This window comes from Rhopalosiphum maidis, chromosome 4 (assembly GCF_003676215.2).
Source record: "Rhopalosiphum maidis isolate BTI-1 chromosome 4, ASM367621v3, whole genome shotgun sequence".
NCBI classification, from domain to species: Eukaryota; Metazoa; Arthropoda; class Insecta; order Hemiptera; family Aphididae; genus Rhopalosiphum; species Rhopalosiphum maidis.
The window spans coordinates 38,909,969-38,926,958 of record NC_040880.1 but is presented as its reverse complement, the minus strand read 5'-3'; the positions used below and the strand labels follow the sequence as shown (position 1 = coordinate 38,926,958).

At 24.0% G+C, this 16,990-nt stretch overlaps 1 protein-coding gene across 4 annotated transcripts in view; it reads left to right on the top strand.

Annotated features, from left to right (window-relative positions):
- The first annotated feature begins 3,832 nt into the window (after positions 1 to 3,832).
- The window catches only part of LOC113561294, a 151,693-nt gene continuing 138,535 nt past the window's right edge, over positions 3,833 to 16,990 (top strand). For all 4 annotated transcript variants that reach the window (XM_026967633.1, XM_026967631.1, XM_026967630.1 and 1 more), the window contains exon 1: positions 3,833 to 4,028. The gene's annotated coding sequence lies outside the window, so the exon portion shown is untranslated. The remainder of the gene's footprint in view (positions 4,029 to 16,990) is intronic.

The window sequence follows — 16,990 nt, the reverse complement described above, 5'->3', positions numbered from 1 at the left end:
AATAAAATTATTGTTATTAAAACAAGAAACTGGTACTATCTATATAATTTTATTGATGTGCCAACTTATAATAATGATGTTTGAACCTTTTGAATAGATATATATATATAATAATGCATATTATTATGCAAGTACAAAGTTTCTGTTCATATCAAAATTCCATCATGAGAATTTGGTTTTACTAAAATTAGAAATAAATAAATAAACCTATAACATACATAATATAACTTGTAAGAATTACTATAATATTTGTATTACTCATATTCTTTTCGCAAGAGAATAATTTAATGAAATATTTCAAACAATCTTTATTTTTAATTTCGCATTAAAAGCTAGACAGATTGCACAGGTGCATTCATATTTCACCACTTATAGTTTTCTGGTTGCAGTTACATCAGTAGTTTATAACGTAGGTAGGAATGTCTTTCTTAGAAGAATTATTTACAATATTATTATTAAAAATTAGGTAAATATAAATGTTAATCCGATCAATAGTTTCAAAGTCATTACGTTTAAAATTTTTAATTCCAGTCTAATATATATAAATATTATAACGGATAGAACCATTATTCGATAATAAAATATTTCATTTAGACTTATAAATTACATATTATAAAAATCAGAAATTTAGCATTATTGTTGGTTGTGCTAATTTTCGTGTTTATAATAATTTACTAAAATTATAATAATCGTTATAAATAAATCGTATATGCTCAATTTATAAATTAATTTTCCTACAATAAATAAAGATAAAATAATATATTTTTAAGTTAAATAGTTTAGATGAAATATCAATAGCTTAACTTACTCTTTGGTGAAATGAACAACTAACATTTAGTAATTATATTTTACGAGCAGAAAGTTTTCCTTTTTTTCCAAATATTTTAAATTATTTTATAGTAAGATTAGTTTTCGAATAAAATATCGGAACTTTGGCATATCAATAATATAAAATAAACTATAATGATCAATATCATATGATAGCACTAGAAGAAATGATTTGAATTAAAAAAATTATTGCATTTTATCTTATGAATACAAATATTAGTAAAATATTCTAATGCAAAATGCAATATTACCATAAACTGTATTCTTAACTCATAATGGTATTCATATAAAAGTTATTTTAATCATAAAAAAGGTCGAATACAATTTAAATAGCAAACAAATCTATCTGAAAACACAAAGTATATAATAAAACTTTTTAAAAATTCGATCTTATTATTCGTTTTTAAAATAATAAAACTAATTTTATTGACATAATTCACAGATACTACAAAACATAATAATATTCTAATATTCTTACAAATTATAACATAAATAGGTAATAAGATTCCAAAAATTAAATTATTGATTAATAAAAAAAACAAAAATAACTATATTTTACTTTTCATCTACCTACATTAATGCATATATTATATTTAGGTAGGTAGGCATATTAAGTAATTATTTGTATACATGTTTTTGAAAATATTATTTTTTTAGGTATATAATTTCCAACCGGAAATAAACAATGAAAATGTATCTTTTTTTAAATATTTTCAAAATATTTTATTTTATTTTGACTGAAAGTTGAATTAAATTTTTTTTACAAAAATATTAATGAACTTTGAAGTAATGAGTGTTTTTTGATTAAAGAATCACTTTGTTGAATTTGGAAAATATATTACGAACAATTTTAAAAATGATTCGACTAGATTTGATAGACCGTGTACGATGAATATCATCGTCTACTTTTTCAGTCACATTTCACAATTTTATCTCTTGTTGTAAATGAAATACATTTGGTAATTTATCTATATAGTAGTTCAAACCATATATTTTGATACCGGGTTTTACTGAAAACTTAAAAATATTTTTTCTTGTAGAGTTTTGGGTCGATGATATATATATACATTACAGAAAACCCCAGGCAAGTAGGTAATCGATCTGTTGTATATTATATGTCAAAAGTACCACGTTATTGAGAAGGTCACTGTAACGGATTTGTTAAATTTGAATTCGATGATAAATCAATGTATACAATTTAAAACGATCCTTAGCAGAGACGGACGGTCATCATATATTATGTCTACAAAATAATTCTTAATATAAAAAAAAAAAAATACTGAAAATGTAACATCAAAAGATGGATTTTATTTTATTTGGATTAAATAAAATAAAGACATAAGCTCAAAAAAATGTTTTATTTATTATTAAAAAAACATAAACGCTTATCTAAAAAAATGAAACTTTATATTGTATTTTCGATATTTGATAATTTAAAAGCAATCTTATATCATGTTATAAGTTTATTTTATTAAAAATTAGAAATTTTTATCTTGATTCTAATAAAAACCAAAAATTATAGTAAATTTCAAATGTTTATAAAAATCATAAAAATAGCTAACCTTTGCTATATTTTTAAATTGCATATTTAAACAAACTTTGTTGTAAATTTCAAATTTTCTCAATTATTTGATTTTGAGTAATAATCATAAAAGAAAAACAATTTTGTTGATAACTGATTATACATACAATTTTTTAAGCATATATTCTTTTTTATTTTTTAAAGTACTAACAATTTTAAACATAATATAGATAATATTTTTTATTATAATATTGTGTATTTTTTACATCATTTCTACAAAAGAAAGATATGTCAAGCTTTATATAATTCATTTCATATTTATTTTTATTTTTTATGGTATTAAATTATACTTGTTTTAAATACTATGAGTATTTTAAGTATATTATATTTAAGTTATTCTAGCATCTGCTCAGAAAGCTACCGTAAACAAACTTATGTTAATGATTTTGAGAAATTTTACGATATTAGAAAACCATATTAGCAGAAATGTCTGTAGTTCCCACCAAATAAGAAAATATTATGTTGAATCCATTTTGTTATATTTATCAATTATACAAAACCATATTATTAATAACCTAATAATATCTAAAATAATTAATAATACTCAAACATAAAGTGTTTAATAAATTAATAAAAATCGATCGATCTTACAATGTATTTACTATTTATAGATACTTGAAAGCATTCTAAAAATTCTTTTTCTTACTGTTTTGCAGTCCCTTTTTTTTGTTAATTTTGCTACTATACACTTAACCATTTTGTTTTTAGCATATCTAGACAAACATCTTTTAAGGGTTGTAACTATTAAACATAAACTTTTTTGTCTATTTTTCATTTTCAACTACACACGAAAATAGGGACTGCTGTTTTGAGTCCGTGATCTTAATTTTTTAAAACTATAAATAGTTTTTTTAATATATAAATTACTATTTATCGAATGCTTTTTCTATTGGCTTAGTATAAAGATGTACAATTTATTTTTCTAAAATAATATTGCTACAAATATAACAATATTTTATTTTCACGAGTTAGTATATAAAATAAAACAATTTGAAAATATAAAGACATATTACAGTGTTATACCAGATTATCTATTGTTAGACATATCTTATATGTATATATTCCACACAAAGTATTAATGTACTTTGGATAATGAAATGTATTCATTTTTCTTATATTCTGTAGCTGACAGAACAGAAATAAAGAAACATTTTACGGAGTTACCTGTATTGATTTATTATATTTTTTTCGAGTTCTTGACATTTGCGGTAAAATATGATTTCCGATGTGCGTTAATCTAGTCAGTCGAATGTTACAGTTGTCACAGTCGGCTCTAAAATGTTGGATAAAACATTCACGTCCTTCATTGGCGACCACGAAATCCCCCCCGACCGTGGCGGAACGCGTCACATGTGCCGCCGAAGGGTGGCAATACGATCCGCCAGTAGTTGGTGTTGCCATCATAATCAGTCGTTGTTCGGACTCCGTTACGGTTACTTGGATTTCGATACGGTTGCGAATGAATTCTTCGAGTGAGTCGCATATTTACGCGTGTACAATTCGCAAAATGTATTGGTGCCATTCTTAAATACACTTTCGTAAATACAACAATAATAACGTGATATTTAAGTGAAATAATTTGGATTATCGTCGAATTTGTGCCACAATAAAATCACGGGTATGTAAACTCGATAGTACGTTTTAAGATATTATGTATAGCAATGACGTTAGCTACAGCTAAAAGTCGTTTGCTTAAAACAAAACAAAATACAATATCATATGATTATTATAAATCCCTTAGAAATAATAAAAATAATATAGTATTGACTTTATTATTATTTTTAATGCCAAAGTACAATGTTTTGTGTATGAATATTGTTATGTCTTCAAATTAACAATGAAAAGATACAAATCGTGTTTCAATAATTGTTGAAAATGAAATACAAACTATAATAGTTTAAAAGTATAATTTTCTTTAGTAAGTTATACTTTTATCGACCTTGTTGTACATTATGTTTAAATATTGAATAATAATACTGAATTTGCAATGTATATTTAAATTATTTTATGTCACGAGATATCTAAGAATGAAGTCAGAATTTAGTAATATTAAATTGGATATGGCTTACTATAATATAAAATAACAAGATGTTTTTTATTATTATTTTTATTTTATTTATTATTATTTTTTAACTTGTTTTATTATTATATTATTTTCTTCTGTAATTGTCCTATTAATATGTGTACCGAAATATTACAATGTTTTCTTTGAATGATTTGTTAGAAGTTTCTGGACAAATATTGAATTATTAGTAAACTATTTATTGAAAGTTATAAAGATACTTTCAACAAACTTCATTAAACATTCTATTTTTTTTTTTTGTGAAATTATTGTGCCAATTTATTTGTTATAATAATATTATAACTTATATAATATAAAAATAATTATATCAATTTATTATTTGTATAATAAATTATTATTGAAAATTAACTTAATTTTGAAACAGCAGAAGTCAAACGGTGATTTAAATATAATATTAAGGATACCATATAAATTACTCGTTTAATAAGTAATTTTAAATGTTTAAACACTTTTAGAACTACTTATTGTAGTACTTATTTACTACTAATTTATTTTTGATTAACATTAATACGATCATTCTTAAGAAAATTTCTTAAAATTAATCTAAACTGTGAAATTTAATATTAAATTGATATTTGAAACATATTGTATTCATTTAAAATATAATATAAGCTTTAATGAAATATATTCAAACAAAACCAAATTTAAATTAAATTGATTATTTATATTGCTTGATATAATACCTAACCTAACCAAATATAATGTTCAAAAGACATCATTTTTGATATTCTTACCATCGTAAATCGATATTTAATTTAATATTCATATTCAACTAACAAAATTTCATATAATTTTATAAAGAATGGAAGAAAATAGTTTTTTTATTATTTTTTTTCTAAATAATTATTAAATTTAACTTTCTTCTGGTATACATAATTATATTTTATCCAAAAGCAATACAACTATTTTATTTTTTCACTTAAAATCATAATTATGACTTATGTTTGTATTTCTATGTATGGATTACAAGTGATTATGTTTTGTTTATTTCTCTGTAATCGATGATTAAATGTGATTATTATACTTTGTTTTTTTTGTTTGAGTTGTATTAACACATTAAAAAAAAAAAAAAGAATTAATAAAAAATTGCTTTTTGGTCTTAGTTATTATTTATATATATTTAAGAAACTTAATTCTCGGATAGCATTTATTTAACCTATTTTCATTATATATACAAAATGAACAAAAATAGAAAATTAATTTAATTTTAAACGTTAAACTAAATAGCTTTGTACATTTTTTTTTACAAAATTCTGTTTTTTTTTTTTACTTTATTTGTTAAAAAAAAAAATCCACCAAACAAATATTTTTATAGCAAGCATGCTGATTAACTTAACAAGTATAAAAATATGTATGATCTTGGTAAATTAGTAAATCGAATATTTGTTATTGTAGTATTTCAATAGCCTTATAGTCTAATATAATCGAATAAATATAGTAAATACAATACACCGAGTATTATGTCTTTTTCGATACAAATCCAAGTAGCTTATCGGAAAACAACAAAATATCTGAAAACATTTACATACCATTAAGGAAATTCTATGTACTGTTTTTTTTTTTAAATAAACATATTTATTTTTTGTCTATCCTACCAATAAGACTAGTAGTATGATAACTTAAAACATAATATTTGAATTTGTTGTTTTAATATAATTTTTTTTTTTCATCCATCATTATACCTCTACAGTTTTTAATTTAACTTACCCTCTTAAATTCGATTTTAACTTTTAATTTTAAATGATAATATTGAAGAGTGTTTTTAAGCAGTGACCAAAGATAGAATCTAAAAATAAAATTATAACAAACTCAATCAATCTCAAGTAGACTTATTGGAAATGTAAATATTTTTCCATTCTTATCGCATAACCTACCTGTACCGGCGAACGATATGTATAATACATGAGTACATGTTAATAACAAAAAAAATTATTCGTTGATCGCAGATTGATCATTGGTATCATATATAGGTATATTCCAGTATACGCGAGTGCTCCTTAATGCTTATGTAGTTACACACACTCTTTTATAATGATAATTTGTACACACACATTTACACAACTAGCACGCACGACCATAAAAACAATTTATTTATATTAAATTTCTTAAAAACGGTCGGTAATTGAATAACCATAATTAAATATTTCTTTATCGTGGAAAGAAATCACTAATTTATTGCACTTTGGTTGTATTGGTACTAGATATTAAAACGGTTCTTAGCAATCTTGTAGGTACGATAAAAGTTTTATAGCATATATCAAAGGTATATATAAGATTACAAACAAGTTGAATAATTTGTCTACACATCACAGACAACAAGTAATAATTATCTAAAACTGTAGTTAAATTAATCACACTCATATATTTTACAAATTGCTTGAATGTTTAATACAGATTTATATAGTGTTTGTTTCAGTTCCCTGGAATTGGACAATATATTTTAAACTAGGAAACTTAATTATTATTTTCAAAATTAAATTACAAAAATTGTAATTTTTTTCCAATAGCGTTTTCTTAACAATTATCTACCAACATATGAAACAATAAAAATAACAAAATCTATCGCTATTAATTATTATAACTTACATATAATTTACTACAATTTTAAATAGTTGTTATTAACATGCTATTTACATAATCTGTATAAATTTAAAACAATTTATTTCTTGTATCTATTATATTATAATATTAATTAATGTTATTTACTTCTTTTAAGAGTTTTAATTAAGTTTTTAAAAACCGTTCGTTAATTTCTTCGCACAATATTATTAGGTAATTATAATAGGTATGAAATAATTTTTCAATCAAGAAATCTGACAGATATGATTTTAAAAATATGTGAAAATTATACTTTTAACCTTTATAAATAACTATTAATCGTTACTATAAATTTAAAAACAAAAATATTTCACCCCGTTGCGTGCTTCTGTGATAGATATAATCCTCATATTATAAACATTTTGGTAAATTTATTTCTATACTTAATATATATTTTTTCTTAAAAATGATACAACTACCTCACATTATGTACGATAAAAACCATAAACGTATTTTTATGGTAATTTTTTTTTTAACAACGTAACGTCTTGTATGAGGTCCCATCTGAATTTTTTTTTAAATATTCATAAAGAGATGATTCCTTTTAAAACATAAAATCTCCACAAAAATATAAAAAGAAAAAATAGTTGATTGAGTTTGTTAGAACTTAGACGAATAAAATAAAAACAATACTATACACAGGTATATTACTAATAAATTAAAGTATTATTTATATAGCCATTAATTGTATAATTTATTTAATACTAATGAATCATTAATAATTATCAGTGTAATAATTTGATTTCAAATTATTTTGTAAGTTCTCACCTATACATAAATAATGTTTTTTTAAATTTTTATGTACTACATATAATGCTAATTTACTAAATTTTGTATAGCATTTTTTTTTTTTAAAAATACCTGAAAATATAGAATTTACAATGAAAAACAAGGAACATGTTTTATCGCTTTAATAGTAGTTAAAAATAAAAATTTGACATCGTAATTGAATCTTATCAATGTTACTAAAAGTATGGTCTGTAAAAATCTAATTTTAAACATCCAGAAAAAGATAAACGTTTCAAAGTTTTTTTTATACAGGTCAAGTTAAATTATTAATAGGTATAACATAAATAATCTGAAAATATATAGGTATAGTATAAACAATTGAGTAACAATGTGCTATAAAAGTTAAGATCCAAAACTTGTATTACGTTATCCTATTGTATTTGCTTTAATAAACGTATTCAAAATATATTTATTTACAATGACATAAAAATAACTACTCTTTACTGCTATGTAGTAGGTTCTGAGTGCACCTCTTCAGTTAGTATGGATGTTTTAAATATGAATTCAAAGACAAACCATTACAAATGTACGGAAAGCGATTTCGATCCAAGAAGTGTGTCAGCCACTTTTTTAAAGGATATTTTATAATTTATTTATACTATAATTAGTAACTTATTGTTTGTCACGCCTGCGTGAAAAGTTAAATTTTTGATGCTAGTTGAAGCGTTGGGAAATGACCTTTTTCCGTTCGGCGGACACGAAATGTCCGGCAGGCGGAAAGTTACTGTCCAAATCAGATTAATATATACAATGTATTAATACGTTTTATTGAATACAAGGTGATTCACCAAGCACGCTAACCTTGTTTTTTTTTTGCTTCAATAATGCAGAAATTTCAAATTTGATTATTTTAAATTGTAATTATTATACTAAAAGACCATATTACTTAACATTTTTTAAAAAAAATGTGTAGTACTTGATACGTGTTTCTTGGCAATACAAGCATCTGTTTTTCTAACGAAAATCCACTTTTTAAATGTAAATTTTTAATGAATAATTTTTTTGAAAATTTTGATGTACCTTTTTTAAAACTAGTTTCTAAATTAATAAAAAAATTTAAATTCAGGATAAAAGCCCTAAAAAAATGTTTTTACCGAAATTAAAATATAATATGTAACTGTGTATTTAATATAGATTATACTTTTATCGTTTCTACAAATTATAAATGTTGATACATTGATATTAATTACTCAAATATTCAAATCAACATGGCCTTTATAATATTTTATAGACCTATTATTCTTACTACACAAAGTTAAATAATTCAAAATCTACTCATTTGAATTTTGATTGTGATACGTCAAAATTTTCAAAAAGTTAAATAATTTACAGAAAAAATAAGGGAACTTTTATTTGAAAAATATAAGTTAATAAAAAAATCACAAAAATTTTAAAATAATATGATTTTCAAATATATTAAAAATGCTGATTTTGAATAACTTTATTATTGACGAAATACAGCTAAATACTATCTTGTGTGTAGGTGGGGTTTTACTACGAAACATTTACTGTTTGACTAGAGATACCCGCGAGCACAGCGTGAACAGTTCATTATGGATTACAGTAATGTCGTTGGAGGCGGTTTCGGAGGCGGCGGAGGCGTGACAAAAATATAGTTGTGTGGATCACGCGGCAAGGCAATTTCTGGGCGAAACGCAGCAGGCGCCTGCGACTGAAATAGCTCACTTGCCACACAATATTATATTATTTCAATTAGGTAATACGGTAGGTGGAATCGCCTCATTGTTTTCCAACACTCCGCGTGTATTATACGATAATAATTATAATAATATTATATTATCAAACATTATTGTTATTAACTCATAAGTCAATATCGCGTACCCTATTACGTTGCAGTGAATAAGCCCCTTTAATATAAAACAAGACATGAGTTAGGAAAACTCACTCTGCTAACGCGCCGATGCCTAAATCCCACTGTTTCTAAACGTATTTCAATATGTGACGAGATAAATAAATTATAATTTCATATACAATTAAAAAAAAAAAAAAATAGTCACTTTTTTGTTTTGATACCTATTTTTATTAATAGTGCGAATCTATATTAAATACTTATATTGCGGGATAGTGTGAATTTCCTACGATTACAACAGTAATACATTTCTTTATTTGTTCATTTGCAGTGTTAAAATATTTATTTTATATTGATAAGACTCTAGTTAAATGTATTTCAAATATTTTGTTTTAATTTATGAATATTTACATAAAATGATGTATTAGCAACTACAGACAATTTATAATTATCTTCTTATTGACAATCGTAATTAAATATATTAATACAAACAATCGTTACTATATAATATAGTAGTATTATAGACAACAAATACATCTAACGGACGAATGGACACAACAGGGATATAAGGAGCTCTAAACTTGTATTTAAAAATCTTAAAGATTATAGACTTAATACTTTAGAAATTCCAGTGCGTGTAAAAAAATATATATATAACCACCCACATTATTATTTTAGAAAGATTCAAATCTCTTGGAAAAATATGTATTGAATTACAATTTAGTACTTAAAATCGTTATTATTATTATTTTGTTTTTTTGAATGACTAGATTTCCTTAAAATTAAAACCCCAAAATTGTAAAAAACATAAATTGTACTTTTGTATTTTTGATATTTTTATAACACTGAAGCAAAATGTATGAGAAATTAGTATATTTTTAAACATCTGCTGTTGGAAATTATATGAATACTTAGTAAAAATAAATATAATTTACTTATATATACTTAATTTTACTATTTTTTAAAATAGAATATTGTATATTTTTGATACATTTTAATGGTTGTATGAAAAACTTATGCAGTACTTATATTACATTTAATATTAATTATTTAAAAAAAATGTTATAAACATAAACCTAACAAAAGTAGAAATTTAAAATAAATTATAAATACCTTAAAAAAAGTTGAAATATTTTAAAAATGATATTATTTTTTTTCCTGTTTAGAACCGACGACGCCGCGGGATCCGTTTTTGCTATGAAAAAGCAACACCGCCCTCATATCTAGAAAATGTTAACATAAATATAAATATTAAATTAAAATACAATATCTACGGTAATTATTTTTATAATTTTAACTTAAGAAATACCAGTACAATACACACACGCACACGCACGCACACACACATACACACACGCTATTAAACGAATGTATTCATCGATTTGCTAAGAATATATTAAGTTTATACAAATATTAACAGAATATAAAAAAATTCAATAAAATAGTCTCTTAAAAACTTATACAAAAATACCGTTATTTTCAATTGAAATTTTTAAAATATTTACATGTTTTACGGCTATATTGACATGTGATGGAAAAAAAACTAATATTAATAAATACATTTTACAAAATTTGTTTTAGACATTTATTTGGGAAATTTGCATTTTCATAATTATTATATTAATTTATCTGAAATTAAAGCCATTATTCGACATGATAATAATATCATTCTGTCAAATAATATCTAATATTGACTTTGAACATTTTACTATTTTAGAAATTATAGTATTTAATAAATTCTCTGTCAACGTTAATTTGGGTTTCAATGAAGTCCCATAAACACAGAGAACTCAGAGAAGTTGTGGTTTATAATAATCAAAAGTTCAACAGTTGTGTGTGTATTCTATAGCTTGTAATACAATGTAATATTATCTACTATTTAAACTGCGTCTTAGCTTATAGGCACATAGGTATGTGCTTTGGGGCTTATAGGTCATAACCATTACATTATTAAGTGATTACAACGTAAATCATGGTTCGTGTAATTGATGCCGGTACGGATTCTCGTAATAAATTTGGACGTGCTATGTGGCAGCTCAGTCCGCAACCGAAAAACAAGGTCATATTTTAATATTAATCGTTTGTGTAAGGGTGTATGGAGAAGCAGAAAGTCATTGTTAAATGCCAATACACCATTTAAATTTTGAAAGAATTATCGGAGCCCGAGAGTACTTTAATATACGAGTACAGATATATACACGTTGTACCTGGCGTAATTCCTTCGACTGTGCTGCACATTATACATTATGACATGTTAGATCGATAAGCAACCGTCGTTTGTATGCTGTTTTTGAGTGGCATACAATAGTAAACATAACCATAATATAATAATATAATTATCTGCACATAAAAATGTATATGGAAAACAAATCGAATAATATTAATAATAATTATTATTATAATAATATGATATTATAATCTCGATCCACGAATCATAAAAAAAAAATAATAATAATGCTACAAAAAACAAATTCAAGTGATGAAGAGGATGGTACTCGTGTGTGTGTGTTTATATATATATATAGCACGCGAAAATACATTGTGCTCTCGTGGTCTTGTTACTTTTACGACCTACGCTCTTGTGTGAATTTCATTGTATTCGCATAAGCTTTTTCTCTTACACTTCTATCGCATTGTGTGTTGTTTGAGAAAAGGTTTTAAATATGTACGCTATCATATACGATTATATTATATATAGTTATATACCAATGATGACCGTTTGGGGTATACTATACATGTATTATCGATCGACAAGTTAACACGGCGTGCGAAGCTTAAATATTGTTAATATAATAAATAAATGTCGAAGATTAAAAATGTTTCCATGCTGTCACGATATTCTGATGATTTTTTTATTTTTATAATTTATAATATATTAATAGCAAAACCATAAATAGCTTTGAGCTTTGGTTTAAAACTAATTAATTTAATCGTTATTGATATGACTTACAAATAATAGTTTTCTTAAAATGCATAATTTTTATCCTATCCAATTTTAAATATTTATTTTGTAAAATGAATCAAGTCATTAAACCTATGACAAAATGTTGTTCATATTATTATTATTATATTTTATAATTGACATTCGGCTCTAGGGATTTAATATTCCCAGTAAAGAATTATGTAAAACAGTTTACGCTCAGATTATCCTTTTTTTTTACGAGCAAAATATACAAAAATAATATTAACTATCATGCACGTGCCGCCAAATTTAGTCGATTTATTAACCAATATCTCCATAGCGTTACAATAATGATTGATTGACGGATAACTTTTCATGACACATTTGTACATGTTAATGTTCAATAGTGAATTATATTATTAACTACTTTATACGCCTAGTAGACTGTTATTTTTTTACAAGATAGGTACCTGTACAATGATTAAATAATATTGATCATCTAAGTTCAAGTTATTTTAGATTGAATTCGTTATTTATAATTAGGTGATAATTCTTAATGTATTTTAATAAATTTAGAATTATTTAGGAAACATTATCTATAGATTCTGTTACATATAACATATTATAATATTATTTTTATTTAAAAACTAGAACATTTTCTTTAAACTATATTATATTGAGCAATAATTTGTTCATATTTTTGTATCACGGTAATTACTATAATATATATATTAACTGTTAAATATAATTATTTTTATTTATCATAATATAATTTCAGTAAACTTGAAATTTGTTTCATAATAATCGCAAACAATTGATATTTGTTTAAGTAGCTTTACATTATTTTTAAATGAGAATACCCACAAATATTGCAGTTTGCAAATAGATTGGATTTTACATTGTACATTAATTTTAGGAGTTTAATCAGACTGCATGGTTTTTGGTGGCCTAAACATCCTAAAATCAATGGTCTATTGAATACAGTAATCAGAAATTGTTGCACATTCTCAGGTATAACATGCTGGGTTGAAACATTGAACTAAATCAAAATAACTATTATCATCAAATAATTTAAACTATTTATGGAACCATGTTTTACACATTTTATATGATTATGAATCGAAAGTTTTGTATAATTTAAAGTAAAATAAATTAATATTATTTGTATATTTATATATATACTTAAAGAGGTGAAACAAAAGTTATTTAATTTACCAGTGTGATAACTAAATTATTAAAATAACTATACGATTATAAGTTTTGATGTCTATTAATTAAAAACTAATTATTTACTAAATCACACATACAGAAATTTGTTTCAATATCCTAAAATGACTAATTAGAATATTTTCACAAAAAATAACTTAATATCCCATATTATATGGATTATATCCAATCGAGAATAGATCATAAACAATGATAAAATAAATTATAATTTATTTTATATAGTTGATTTACTTATATAATTTATAATCTTCTCACTTAAGCCACAGACTTATGACGACTAAGAGAATAGGTAAGTTCTACTTAATTGTCGAAAACTACGTTTTATTAATTATCAATTTTTTTTAATTGTTATATATTAGTTAGGTAGAAAATTATGCAAATTATGTATGACCATGTTAGATAGCCAATTCGACTTTTTTTTTATTTTAAGTCAAAGAAACAACATTTATCTTATCGATGTATCATACATTAGTTGGACATAATAAATGAATTGGAATAATCAAACAGCTATATTATAATATATACTGATTTAAAATTAACCACCTATTTGAATAATATGAACAGTAATATTAAATACAAATTTTTTATTTATATTATTTTAAGAATTCGAACAATTTTTTTTTACGTTTACCAATATTTTTTTGTATCTAGATTTATTAAAATATTTGACCTTTTATTCGTGTTTTCAGCGATAATAATAAAATTAAAATATATTATATTATATTATTAGTTATTTTTTTAATAATTGCTCGCCCTACTGAATGACATATGAATTAATTAAAATTTCTCGTAAAAAATGCAATGAATTTAATAGTTTCAATATTCAGCAATTTATTTATTTTTTCCGGGGGGATTAAGCCAGTAAAAGCCTACTGTCCTAGAATTGTATAAGGCAACATTTTGATTAATTCATAAGATTCTAATAATATCTATGAAAGTTTTTTCTTTTTTGTTCAAAGTTTGTATTTATTAGAATTTAGAACTTTAATATTCAAGGTCTATACTTCTTTTTTTATACTTCTGTTAGTCGTATAAGCACTAGCCAGTAGCCACAGTTAACACTTACACAAGTACTAATTCAAATTATTGCAAATATTTAAACCTAATATATTATATAAAACTAAGTATAAACAAATGTCCATATAACTACAATTATAATTTACTATGTTATCTTACTGTCATTAAATAATTTAATAATCAAAATGCATCATTAATCATTATCATTCATCAATAAACTGAAATAGTATTGATCTATTTGATCTTACTACACTCGGATAGCTATATTTAATAATCACATAAGCACCATAATAATTTTAAAAAAATACTGTATTATACATGTATAATACACGTAATATAAAAATGAAAAATAAAATACGGTTTTTTTACATCACTGAATATACGTATACAATTCCACAAAATTAAATTGTTGTTTTAAATTCCAATATTTTACTCATTTATACTGACGACATTCTATAATAATCGACAATTTTCGAATAAATGTGTTTGGGTAATTTAAAACAATACACTACTGTATCATAAAATTAAAACCAATTTTATTGAAACAATACAACATGTATAGCAATTAGTATATTATAAACATAACAAACACAATATATGAATTAAATTTTTTAAGTATGAATAAAAATGTTTATATTATTAATAGTAGTTTATTAAATAAGATTGTTTGAAAATACCGAGGACATCTTCAAAATTACCATTTCTAATACTTCCTTTCCAAAATATCAAATGGCTAATATACCTATGGACGGTTTGTTGTAACTATTATAAGCTTATTGATTATAAATATAAACTATATTTTACTATATTATTCAATATGCTATATATAATATATAAATATCGGTTTTTATTAACGCGAAATTATTATTATATTCGATTTTATAATATTAAAAGTTATAAATATCAATGTCATGTTACATTATCGAAAATCGAAGATAAATATTCCACTGGTAAATAAACAAACGGAAAACACCAATGGTATTTGGAATCAGGTGAGTAGTCGCCGCCACCATTGTATACACTTTAATATCTATACTATTGTATTTGTCATTTACACACACACACACATATATATATATATATATGTATATGTTATATATGGCAACTATAGCGATACAATTATACGTACCCGTCGATAAAATACATAACAATAATAGCCCACTATTTGCCAAAATTGCATTGGACTATATGATTATGTAGGTATGCTGAACAAAACCAATAAACCACATTTAGTGTGGAATATAATGTAAGGAAATATACGAGTAATATAGGCAATTGAGAAAGGTAAAATATTTTATTTACTAGTTGTTATTGTCGGAGTTATTTGTATAAATTCTATTGGTTAATGCTTGTCCACTTTAGGTGGATTTCAGTGACTAATAATGATTCACAGAAAATGTTATGTGATTGTGCCAGGAAGTTACCAAACTTTAATTCTGTAAAAATAAAAGTAAAACTACCATCAAATGTTCCTTGGAGTGTCACTATTCAAACGAATTAGGTTTTGAACTAGAGCATTTATGCTTACATTATAAACTTTTTATACTCGATTTTTATAAAATCACAAAACTTTTTTACAGCGTACACTATAGTGGTAATGTAACGAATAGGATCTAAAAAATAATAATTGTTACGGAAAAAACCTCGAGTACCTACTCTCTATTGGTATGTTTCCTCGACCCATTCGCCGGGATTATTTTTTATTTTTATGTGTCTTGTGGTCATTTTGTACACGAACGAATCCCTGTCTGAACTGATGACAATAGGTCATAGGGCGTGTGACACAACCGCGGTTAATTGATGATATAATGCGTCCTTTATACAGCGCATTATATTCGAGTGTTTTATTAATAGTCGGGCGTGTACCCAAACAATACCTGAGCCTGTACGTTCGGAAAATTTGACATCTATTGGCGGCCGGGTGTGGTGGCTAATTAAATTTGATAAAAATAATAAATAAAACGTTTCTTTAAACCATTTATCACGAGCTCCGAACATGGTTGGAGAGATTAAAGAGGGGATGAATGACACAATACACTCATAATAATTTAAAATCAAAATTAGACTTGATCGCAAATCCACAAATTGGATATTGAACACCGAATATCTTAACTTCAGTAATATTTTTAACTTAGTTTCAGTATTCTGTGATCA